We start from the raw sequence: 13,506 nt of genomic DNA, 5'->3' as shown, positions 1-13,506 counted from the left end.
CCTGGGATTAATAAAGTATCTATCTATCTATTGTTTGCTTTTTTAATGGACACTTCTTTATGAGTTTCATGGTTGTCGCCATATTGGTTGTCATTGTTACTCTCATGGTTTGTAACCTTATGATGTAATCAAACTTATTTCCAACAAAGTATTACGGTACTAAGGTTACCAATTACTCTATTCTTCTTTGTTTCTGACATTTAGTTTTGGATTTCATTTAAGTTTTAGTTTCCAAAAATCTGTGCCCTGTCCCTGTTTTCTATTTTGAAAGCCCATTATGTCCTGTTTGTTTTTAATTAATTTCTGAAAAAAATGTCTTTTCCCATTGGTTTTCACTCAGCCAAAAAAAATGAACAACAGTATTTGTCTATCCTGTGATCAGAAGGGGAGCCGATGGGCACTTACTGTGGATGTGGATGCTGTATTTAAAAATATGTCTAATAATGAGGCACTGAGAATGTTACAGCAGGTATTTTCTTCAGGTTACTTTTGTCACGAATGCCTTGGTAATTGCAGAGTTCAAATTGGTGTCCACATTTCTACATCAGTATTAGTGGCACTTGGGTGTAGTTAGCAGAAAAACTCAGAATTACCTTAAAGATTCAGAGAAAAGCCAAGCAAAATGACACCTTTTATTGGCTGACTAAAAAGATTACAAGATAGATAGATATTTTATTAATCCCAATGGGAAATTCAAATTATCCAACAGCAGCATACTGATACAATAAATACTATTAAATTAAAGATTAATAATAATATTAATGCAGGTGAAAAACAGACAATAACTTTGTATAATGTTAAATGTTAACATTTACCCCCCCGGGTGGAATTGAAGAGTCGCATAGTTTGGGGGAGGAACGATCTTCTCAATCTGTCAGTGGAGCAGGACAGTGACAGCAGTCTGTCGCTGAAGCTGCTCCTCTGTCTGGAGATGATACTATTTAGTGGATGCAGTGGATTCTCCATAATTGATAGGAGCCTGTTGCGCGCCCGTCGCTCTGTCACAGATGTTAAACTGTCCAGCTCCATGCCAACAATAGAGCCTGCCTTCCTCACCAGTTTGTCCATGCGTGAGGCGTCTTTCTTCTTAATACTGCCTCCCCAGTACACCACCGCGTAGAAGAGGGTGCTCGACACAACTGTCTGATAGAACATCTGCAGCATGTTATTGCAGATGTTGAAGGATGCCAGCCTTCTAAGGAAGTATAGTCGGCTCTGTCCTTTCTTGCACAGCGCATCAGTATTGGCAGTCCAGTCTAATTTATCATCCAGCTGCACTCCCAGATATTTATAGGTCTGCACCATCTGTACACAGTCACCTTTGATGATCACGGGGTCCATGAGGGGTCTGGGCCTCCTAAAATCCACCACCAGCTCCTTGGTTTTCCTGGTGTTCAGTTGTAGGTGGTTTGAGTCGCACCATTTAACAAAGTCATTGATTAGGTCCCTATACTCCTCCTCCAGCCCATTCCTGATGCAGCCCACGATAGCAGTGTCATCAGCAAACTTTTGCACGTGGCAGGACTCCGAGTTGTATTGGAAGTCCGATGTATATAGGCTGAACAGGACCGGAGAAAGTACAGTCCCTTGTGGCGCTCCTGTGTTGCTGACCACAATGTCTGACGTGCAGTTCCCAAGACGCACATACTGAGGTCTGTCTTTAAGATAGTCCACGATCCATGCCACTAGGTATGAATCTACTCCCATCTCTGTCAGCTTGTCCCTAAGGAGCAGAGGTTGGATGGTGTTGAAGGCGCTAGAGAAGTCTAGAAACATAATTCTTACAGCACCACTGCCTCTGTCCAAGTGGGAGAGGGATCGGTGTAGCATATAGATGATAGCATCCTCCGCTCCCACCTTCTCCTGATATGCAAACTGCAGAGGGTCAAGGGCGTGTTGAACCTGTGGCCTAAGGTGGTGAAGCAGCAGCCTCTCCATGGTCTTCATCACATGTGATGTCAGAGCAACAGGCCGAAAGTCATTCAGCTCACTAGGACGTGATACCTTTGGGACTGGGGTGATGCAAGATGTTTTCCAAAGCCTCGGGACTCTCCCCTGTTCCAGGCTCAGGTTGAAGATGCGCTGTAGAGGACCCCCCAGTTCCGATGCACAGACCTTCAGCAGTCGTGGCGATACTCCATCTGGACCCGCTGCTTTGCTGGCACGAAGTCTCCTCAGCTCTCTGCTCACCTGCGCTGTTGTAATTATGGGTGGGGATGTCTCTCCTATGCTGGTATCAGCAGAAGGATGTGTGGAGGGTGCAGTACTCCAAGGTGAGAGTGAGAGTGGGTTAGGGTGGTCAAACTTGTTAAAGAAGTTGTTCATTTGGTTGGCTCTCTTCACGTCTCTCTCATTGGTGGTACCCCGCTTCGAGCTGCAGCCAGTGATGATCTTCATCTCATCCCACACTTCCTTCATGCTGTTATTCTGCAACTTCTGCTCCAGCTTTCTCCTGTACTGCTCCTTAGCCGCCCTGAGCTGGACTCGGAGTTCCTTCTGCACGCGCTTGAGCTCATGCTGATCACCGTCTTTAAAGGCCCTTTTCTTCTGGTTCAAAAGGCCCTTGATGTCACTTGTAATCCATGGCTTGTTGTTAGCATAGCAGCGTACAGTTCTTACTGGAACTACAATGTCCATACAGAAGTTGATGTAGTCAGTAGTGCAGTCAACAACTTCCTCAATGTTCTCACTATGTGATCCCTGCAGGATATCCCAGTCTGTAGTTCCAAAGCAGTCTCTCAGAGCCTTCTCTGCCTCCGGGGACCACTTCCTGAATGATCGTGTGGTTGCAGGTAGGACCCTCACTCTTGGTTTGTAGTGAGGCTGCAGCAGAACCAGGTTATGATCTGCTTTCCCAAGCGCAGGCAGCAGGGTGGCGCCGTATGCGTCTTTAACGTTTGCATACAGTAAATCAATAGTCTTATTTCCCCGGGTGTTACAGTCCACATACTGGGAGAAGGCAGGTAATGTTTTGTCCAGCATCACATGGTTAAAGTCTCCAGCGATTAGCACAAGCGCCTCAGGGTACTTCATTTGTAACTTAGCAACAGAAGAATGGATGATGTCACTCGCTGTCTCCATGTTCACCCGAGGAGGAATGTATACAATAACAACGATGACGTGTCCAAACTCTCTGGGCAAGTAATAGGGACGCAAACTTACGGCCAACGGTTCGATGTCCCTGCAGCAAGTGGAGATTTTAACGTGAACATGTCTAGAGTTACACCACCGTGTATTAACATAGAGAGCGAGTCCTCCTCCTTTGTGCTTCCCACAGGTACTTGCATCTCTGTCCACTCTAACTGTACTAAACCCAGGTAGCTCCACGTTAGTATCTGGGATGGTGGTAGTTAGCCACGTTTCGCAAAAACACAACAAACTGCATTCTCTGTAGGTTCTGACATTTTTCACCAGCGCAGCCAGTTCGTCGATCTTATTTGAGATTGACTTCACATTCCCCAGAATCACAGATTGCCTGAAGAAGGGGCCTGAGTTGCCTCAAAAGCTTGCATGTTGTAATCTTTTTAGTTAGCCAATAAAAGGTGTCATTTTGCTTGGCTTTTCTCTACATTCATAATGGCTAACACGGTACAACACCCTAGTACTTAAAGATTCAGAGGGAAATCTCCATCAGTTTATAGGTTCTATGCTTCAAAATCTGACTGATAATTTTGTTAGATGTACCACACTTTCTGGACTATAGTGTTTGGAGTTTTCCTTTAGAGATATGTTATATGGGAACCCCTTGCTTGATTAAACAATCAAGTGCCCATGTGCCAAACTCATCAAGAGGGATCTTCACCTCTGCCCCTCTTCACTGTTTAAATCTCCACTACAGTAGTCTCTGCATGCATTAAACAGCAGGGTGTCTGGGCACTGCATTGTTTAAAATATAATCAACTTTCTGCTAATTAGCTATAGTCATTAATTCACCCAGGGGCATGTGGGGGTCTTAATCTGGTCTGTATTCTTGCATTGGATTTTCTACATCTTACACTTTTTCATCATTATTTTTCAATAGCTAATTTCTCAAGTAAAACAATTCAAAGTGTATTTTCAAATATCATTGTTTTCCATCCCAACATTACTTTCCTAAACCCACTGAAATCAATTCATAAAGTCACATCTTTTCCAAACAGTATTGGATAAAACATAGGAACTAATTCTCCATCTCCATTACTGGGCTCACTCACTCAATCAAGTGTGAGCAATTTATATTCAGAAATCAAGATAATCTATTTGAATTTCAGAGGAAAACTGGAGAAAACCCACACAAACACAGAGGGGAAATGCAAATTCTCATAAAAAGAGTGGGATTTGAGCCTCTTTAGTGCTTTGAAGCTATGAGACAGCAATAGTAAGCTCTAACTCATCATACCATATCATTATTTTTTAAATTATTTTTTGAATTGAAGGGTTAGGGAAACTTATAGGTATTCCTACATTGCTGTGAAGTGGTTTCCTTCATTCTGTTGAATTTAAGTCTCAGTTTTGCATTGCAGGCATTCTTTGTTGGCATTCATTTGGCTTTGTAGCTATTGCTAAACCATGCCTTCAATTTTACACATTTTTTTTGGTTTAAATTTCTCTTTAGTAACATTTCTATAAAATTCTCTCCAATATAAGGTTCATGTCGTTAACAGATGGAGGACAGATGGATGGATGCCTTGTTTGTTGGTATGGAAAGTTTTAGTTGGCAAATACATCAGTTCAGTAAATTATCTGTCACTAGGGTGTTTTCATTCTCTTCGATACATTTGTTTTGTCTTTACAGTGTATATGCAAGTTTAAAGTTATGAAGATTGGATTAGCTACATAAGACTCTCTGTCCATTTAAGTGATAATTTTCTTTAATATTACATTTTAATCCCAATGCACAAGTGGTGAATCAGTTGAGGGTAGGGAAAACTGCAGGGATCTGTGGTATCCGGGGTGAACTTCTCTAAGCTGGTGGTAAGGCTTTCCCCCTGGCATTGCAAGCAGTCTTTGCTTCTATTTGGGAGTTGGGATCATCCCAACTGACTGGAAAAATGGGACTTGTCATCCCTATATGGATAGGGAAGGGTGATCACCTGGATTTTGACAAATTACAGCGGGATAACACTGTTGTCAGTGCCGGGTAAGGTCCTTGCTAGGGTGATCCTAAACAGGATCCACTTGCTCACCTAACAGCGATCAGTGCAGTCTGATTTTACGCCTGTGAAGTCTACCATCCTGGCACTGAGGGTTCTCATGGAGTGCAAACACGAATATCAGCAGTTTCTCTTTGCAGCCCTTGTTGATTTTCTCAAAGCGTTTGACTCAATTGATCAAGAGAAAGAATGGACTCCTTCGGTACTGCATCTCTTTGGAGAATCCTTGGGTACAGCTGGTTTGACTTTGTGTCGAATGAGCGGTTGCTCTTGGAGTCCCAAATGAGGAACATTACCTGCATTGTGAGGAAGCATCAGTTACAGCACTATGGCCATGTGGCTTGATTCCCCGAGGATGACCAGCTTGCAGGATCCTCATTGCAGGCCAAGGGGATGCCCATGTTACACCTGGCTGCAGCAGATAGAGGGTCATTTCCAGAAGGTGGGACTGGAACGTGTGTCTGTCTGGGGAGTTGCCAACCAGGATCCTGAGCAGTTTTGTTGTGTAGTGGGTGCAGCAATGTGCTATACCAGTACATGCTCCCCAACCTTACCTGACTGTTTACTTTATAGCATATTTGTATTAGGCACACCTTCCTAAGAAACAAAGTATTATATTATAGTGAAATTTATTTTATACATCTAAAAAGAGTTTTACATGTTTTCTGTGTTGCTCAACATCACACACTACTGCCATTGCTACTTTGTGGCTCCTGGGTTTGTGCAAACTTTACTCAAGCCGAGAATCATTCTCATCATTCAACTATGGGTTTTTTTGTGAGCATTCTTTTTTCCTTATCTCTTAGACACGGCTGTTACTGTAGCTGGTGATACTAATTTGGAGTCATATGAGAAACTATTGGTGTGTGAATCATCGTGCACTGTGAAGAACTAACACATTACATCCTAGATAGGTTTCCACTTTCTTCCTGACACTAAAGGAATAGTCCCCTGTTCTCCATGACCCGAAACTTAAATACATTGACTGGAAAATTAAGGAATTTTTCAGGTATTCAATTATGTGTTAGTCATTAGGAATTAAATCTATCAGATCATATGTCTTTTCAGATAAAAAAACTAACAAATTTTGGAACGTGTTTATTGGCCCTTGGATAGACTAGCCATTTCACTATTTCACTCACCATTTTTACTAAGTTTTCAGTATTTTCACTATTATGTTGGAGAGATGGAATAATTGTTCAGATTACTTATGCTTAAAAATGCCAGGGTCATACCTAGATGCATTAACTTCCAGTGTTTGTTGAAGTAACATGCTTGTTTATCAAAATCAAAAAGGTAAAACAATTGCAAGGGAAGAAAAGTATTGCAAAAAAGTCTAAGGTCAAAAATTAAACAAAATCAAATCTTAATACAAGATTTTGCTAAAAATAGGCCTAGCACAAATAGCTGCTGTCATCTAAGCTGGTGTCAGTTCCAGAATAGGCATGTGACAGTGGTGTTTTTAGTCACACAACAACAGTGTTATCAATGAGCAGTGAGAATTGCACATGAAGGAATGTAAAAAAAAGAAATAGTAAGTAATATTAGAAATGTGCCAAGCCTTGCTGTATATGGCATTGTTAATCCTGACATTTGAGGAAAACCATTATATCAAAGGATATGAACTGCCCAGGGTTATCCAATTAGTACACTAAGTACATACTTAGAATATTAGCAAAGCAGGGGTATCAAAAAGTGATTTTTGCAATATTTGTTATTTCAAAATATAATGAAATACGAAAATGAAAATTTACTCATTTGTTTCCAAACAGGAAAGTGGAACACAATGTTTATGTCTTTCTAAAACAGATGTTTGCAAACTGCTCTGCACAATTCTCTTTTTCTCAACTAAATGAGTTAAAAAAAAAAACATCCATTTCATTTATGGCCTACAAAACTGCATATGCGTTGTCAAATCAGGGTTGAATAAATTGCCACTTTTTTGAAATCAGAAATTTTATAAACAAGGTATTTTATTTCTATGGACACCTAAGTTTTGTTTAATTAAAAAAAAAAAAACTTTATTTGACAGTCTGATGTTATTATAATTTTAAAAATGTATCCCTCTCTTGAGTGCTTAGGGTCTCTAGGTCTTGATAAAATCCATTATCTTTTACGCAAATTATGTAAAGAAACTGCAATAATAAAAAAAAAAATCTTGTGAAATGGAATATGATAAAACATTTCCAGTCCAAAAATATGTTTAACTAGCAAAATACCCGCGCTTCGCAGCGGAGAAGTAGTGTGTTAAAGAGGTTATGTAAACATATATATACATAAACATATATACATATACACATCCACATATATATATACATATATCAACATATATATACACATACAGACACATATATACATATACATATTTGTATATCTACATCTATCTATCTATATATATATATACACATACATATCTATCTATCTATATATACATATCTATCTATATATATCTATATATATATATCTATCTATATACACATATCTATATATATATATATACATATCTATATATCTATATCTATCTATCTATATCTATATCTATATATATATATATATATATATACACATACATACATACATACATATCTATCTATATATCTATACATATCTATCTATCTATCTATCTATACATATCTATATATATATCTATATATATATCTATATATATATATATATATATATATATATATATATATATATATATATACATACACATACATATCTATCTATCTATATATATCTATATCTATCTATCTATCTCTATATATATCTATATCTATCTATCTATCTCTATATATATATATATATATATATATATATATATATATATAGCTGATTACCCAGTGGATTCGCTCACTGAGTGCAAGAGAAAAAAATAAAATGTATGTATAAAATAAGTTTAATTGCCAAATTTATTTTTCCACAAATAAAGGGCACTTACAATAACATAGAAATCAATATAAACAACATTAACATCATTATCATATGAGAATATGAAGTAATATATAAGAAGCACATTGCATATAAATATAAATTATTAAACAGTAAAATGTTCTTCTATAATACGCCACCGTGGCTATTCGTTTGTCTGTCCAGGATTTTAAATCACCTGTAGCTCGCAAACCGTTTCACCTATTGACTTGAAATTTGGTACACATATACTACGTCACGTCTACTATTCGCTTTCCCACACATATGAACAAATATATATATATATATATATATATATAATATACACATACATATACACACACATACACATATATACATATACATACATAGTGCGTTGCAACACGGGCTGCGATTGTTACATGGGAGGGAGAGGACAAATCACAGCTTCCCGCTTTCTAATCGGGCTTGTGATTGCTGCTTTGACGGATGCCCAGATCCCACAGTATTTCCCCTTAGGAGAGGCGTTAGGCAAGTGTAATTGAATAGCGGTGCTGCAAGTTATTGCTCTTTTTATCTTTATTTTATTTTATTGTAGAGTCAACTCACAGCTGCGCGCACCAGTGCGTGCGTGGCGGATGCGTACGGCTGACGTTTTCATTGTCTACCACCTCCGCTAATCATTCTTGAGGCAGATTGAAGACTTAAGTGCCAGCTTAACTGAAAAATTAAAGAAAACATACTAAGTTTTAAAAGAAATCAGTTTTAATGGGAAAAGATGCCAACGAAAGAAGAGAAGCAGTGGGACGCTAGGGTGAAGAGCTGCTCATTAAGCAGCAAGCTCATCAACCTCTGAGCAAACGAATGGTAAACGTACAGAGAAAGAGGATAAATACTATGAATGGTCATGTCAAGTATATTCACTCCACGTTATCGTGCAGTGCGCTGTTACTGGTATTTTGATAACAGAATCTGAATAACATATAAGAAACGTATAAATTATTAAACAGTAAAACATTAACATTTAAGAAGTAAAGATACATTGAGTACTACTGTAGTGCTTTCGGGTATAGTACATTTTTCGTTTGCCCATTACATGCATAAATGTATACATTTTTTGGTGTACCTACCCAAGAACACGCGACATGACCCGGCAGTTAAAAATTTATCGCTCCAGCAATTTTAACTCTGTTACAAAGTCATCTAATATGGTATTGCAAACGGCAGCGGGAGCGTTTCTATAAACTCAATTTAAACTTACTGTTTACACCGTGCTTTGAAGATGCATAGTATGCGACACGTGTTTCGCCGTAATTGTGGGCTCATTAGGAGTACACAGTCACTGCACTCCCTTACTGGAATCGATCCTCGGACGTAGAGGCGAAGCCCCTAACGTTGTGCCACGGCGTGTGGTTCGTTCATTTGACAGCATGTAGATCGGGGTAATTACATTGCAGGCATTCGTAGTCTAATTCACAATCTGATTGTATGGGTGGTTACCTACCAGGTAACGCTTGTGGTTGGTGACCAAGTCGGCTAACTTCTGCCACGGTGCCCTCTTTCAGTTGCGAGAAGCAGATCATACAATGGTTGAAATAGTTTAATATATATAGCAAAATCACCGCGCTTCGCAGGGGCGAATATGGTATTGCAAACGGCAGCGTTTCTATAAACTTAATTTGAAGTTACGGTTTATACTGTGCTTTGTTTCATATTCTTTTCCTACTTTATCAATTGTGTAATGTGTTTTTTGAACAGGTTTGATTCATGGAAGTGATCACTCCTGCTGCGTTCAGTCACTTCACGTGAGCCGCTCTCTTGTGTGATGTTGCGATGTCCACGGGTTTATTTAATGTTAGCTAAGACCCGGCAGTTAAAAGTTTCTCGCTACAGCAATTTTAACTCTTTTACAAAGTGATGCAAACTCTCGTTTATACCTCGTGTCTTCTCATTAAACTTGTATCTCGCGAATATGGCATTTGAAACGGCAGCGGGAGCGTTTCTATAAAGTTAATTTAAGGTTAGGTTTATACCGTGCTTTTTTATACCTCGTGTCTTCTCATTAAACTTGTATCTCGCGAATATGGTATTGCAAACGGCAGCGGAAGTGTTTCTATAAAGTTAATTTAGACTTACGGTTTACACCGTGCTTTTTTATACCTCGTGTCTTATGAAGATGCTTGTATGCGTCACTCACTCGCTTCTTATTGTTTCGCTGCCTTGTCAATTGTGTAATGAGTGTTTTCTTCAGCGCTCTTTGGGGCTCCTCCTTCTTTTCTACGTACTGGGAGGCGTGATGACGCGACACGCAACTCAGTCTCCTACGGCCATCTTGCTGCCTTCCATTACAGTATATGGACAAAAAAGAGGTTCCAGTTATGACCATTACGCGTATAATTTTGAAATGAAACCTGCCTAACTTTTGTAAGTAAGCTGTAAGGAATGAGCCTGCCAAATTTCAGCCTTCCACCTACACGGGAAGTTGGACAATTAGTGATGAGTGAGTCAGTCAGTCAGTGAGTGAGTGAATCAGTCAGTGAGGGCTTTGCCTTTTATTATTATAGATTTTTGTAGTTGTACATTTTGATTCTTATGTATTCTTAAGGGCGGCATGGTGGGTAGCGCTGCTGCCTCGCAGTTGGGAGACCTGGGTTCGCTTCCCGGGTCCTCCCTGCATGGAGTTTGCATGTTCTCCCCATGTCTGCGTGGGTTTCCTCCGGGCGCTCCAGTTTCCTCCCACAGTCCAAAGACATGCTGGTTAGGTGGACTGGCGATTCTAAATTGGCCCTAGTGTATGCCTGGTGTGTGGATGGGTGTGTTTGTGTGAGTCCTGCAGTGGGTTGGCACCCTGCCCGGGATTGGTTCCTGCCTTGTGCCCTGTGTTGGCTGGGATTGGCTCCAGCAGACCCCCCATGACCCTGTGTTCGGATTCAGCGGGTTGGAAAATGGATGGATGTATTCTTAAGACATTACCAAATATTTGATTTCTTTTTTTAAAGCATATGCTTATTCTAGATCTTCTCTAGCTAATTGAGCCCTACACAAATTCCCATTCTATATATTGCTTCTAATCATCAAACAATGGATTTTTAGTCTGAATATTTCACGGCTATTCATATACATTTGATGATGAAATCCAACATTGTTAACCATTTGCTGAGCAGAGCACAAATGTAATCAGATTGATGATGAGATGAAAAAGGTATGGCTAAGATGATGAAACCAGTTGGTGAATATGTCCACTGACATACTTTGTGGATTAATGATTGCGTATTACTTAATATACCACCATAAGTTATGTATAATAAATATTGCACTATGGGATATTGTTAATAGATAAGATATGAGACACATGTGCCCACTGACATAACTTGTTCTGATGTCAATCATTTCTTGTTAGTGCACCAATACCTCTATCTTTAAATATATTTCTCAATAGAACACCTTTGACCCCTCTTTCTAATGAAAGTGTGTTCATCTCTGCAGTCTTGTCCTATTGTGGGTAAAATCTGTAAACAGTTTTCTCTACATAAGGATACACTCTACTTCAATACATCAGGGGCCTGGGCTCAGCTGTGCAAAGCGTAACGGCATGCAGTACTTCTCTATTGGAAGATTGAAAAAACAATTTAAACTATTTCTTTAGATAGGTTGAGAATTAAAAACAAAAGTATAAAACTAGATGATAAATGAAAAAGGCATCCATTCTCCTGGAAAGGTGACAATTCTGAAAAAAAACACAGGTTACAATGATTACAAGTAAAGAAAAAAAAAATCTGTACAGCAAAGTACACGATCTCCCAATGATCATGTTATTTACACAGTCAACATGTGTTACCTTAAATACTTCAGCTATATATTTACATTTCTCACACGCAAAACATTTTATGTTATGAAATGTGAAAACAAAATGAGTGCACATAATTCCATCTTGGAATTCAAAAAAATATGTTTTTCCTTTTTATTGATGATTTTATACTTATTCGGACCAGCTATAACTGAAACAATTATAGTGATAAGTATGAGTATGTATTGCCTTGGATGAAAAAAATGACAGACATTTTTCAAAAAAGATATTTTTAGGACACATTCAATATAGCACCTTTGGCTGGGTTAGATATATAAAATTGAAAGAAACTTTATTAATCCCAAAGGAAACAGCAGGGTTGCAGCAGCAGCACACAAAAGAAGGCACTAATATACATCTAACAAGAATTATAATAACCCTAAGTATGCTAACAAGATACAAATATACATAATTCATTATACTGTATATGTGTAAGTAAATTAGAAATATGTAAAGTGATTATAATTACATATACTTATAAAGTTACAGTTTTACAGTACATGATGTCAGTCATTGGCACAGTATACAGTATTGCACATAGCATCACTGCCTGTTAAGATGTCTGCTAGTCCAGTTCAGTACCATTCAGCACACAGGAAACAAGACCACCTCGGCCAAAATCTGACTCAGAGTCTGAAGCTTATATAGTTGTCTCAGTTTGTTACTAAATGTGCTTTCTGTTTAGCCTCAACCTCACACAAGGTGTGAGAGTCATTGTTCATGATAGTAAGCCGATTCCTGTGTGACCTGTAGTCCACCACCTCTTACAGTGAATCCAGCCTGACTCCCAAGATTGAACTAGCCTTTTAAATCAATTTGTTTAATCTGTTGGCATCACCTCCATTAATGTAATTTACTGCATAGAAAAATACACAGGCTACTATAGATTGGTAGAAAAGATGTAAGAGTGCCCTGCATAAACCAAATGATATACACCTCCTCAGGAAATAGAGGTGACCCTGACCCTTCTTGTATAGTCTTAGCGTCGGCACTCCACTCAACACTGACATTCACATGCACCCAACGTATAAAGGGAATAGAACGAGCATACCAAAAAATGGAACAGTACAGAAACAGAAGCAAAACCCCTGTAGAACTGTTAACAAGTGTGTTACACAGTACCATGGTGTACCTGAAGGTGTAGCTTGCTCACATGGCCACCTCCAAAGTTCCAACAAGTGTTCCTTTTTTTCATCCATGTCTCTCTCTCTATCACTTTTTCTCACTATGTCACACACAATCCTGCCATCTTCATCCGGCCTTTGATGCAAACTCTCCTCCTGACTCAGCACGTTACCATTAGGTTTTTTTTTTTGTACACTCCCTATTAGGATCACTTCTGGCCAAATACCAGAAACACTTCAGGTTTAAAGGACAAGGACATCAGGCTAGAACTCTTTCTAAAGGTTTCAGGTATCTCTTAACTCCTTAGCCTACAGTTACTCGTATGGATTCACCATCTCCCTCAATTTGGTCTGCTCTTGCTTCATGTCACCATTCTGTATTCTCTACCTAAGACTGTTGTCAATCCAAAGCACCCAGACATGCTTAAAGTCCAATGCATTACCACAATGGGATACAGAATGTCTTGAAAGTGTGGGTCTTTTTCTTTTTTAGTGTTCTCATGTGGCACTTTAA

The sequence above is a fragment of the Erpetoichthys calabaricus genome, chromosome 4, assembly GCF_900747795.2.
Source record: "Erpetoichthys calabaricus chromosome 4, fErpCal1.3, whole genome shotgun sequence".
Taxonomy (NCBI): Eukaryota; Metazoa; Chordata; class Cladistia; order Polypteriformes; family Polypteridae; genus Erpetoichthys; species Erpetoichthys calabaricus.
This window is presented reverse-complemented; position numbering follows the sequence as displayed.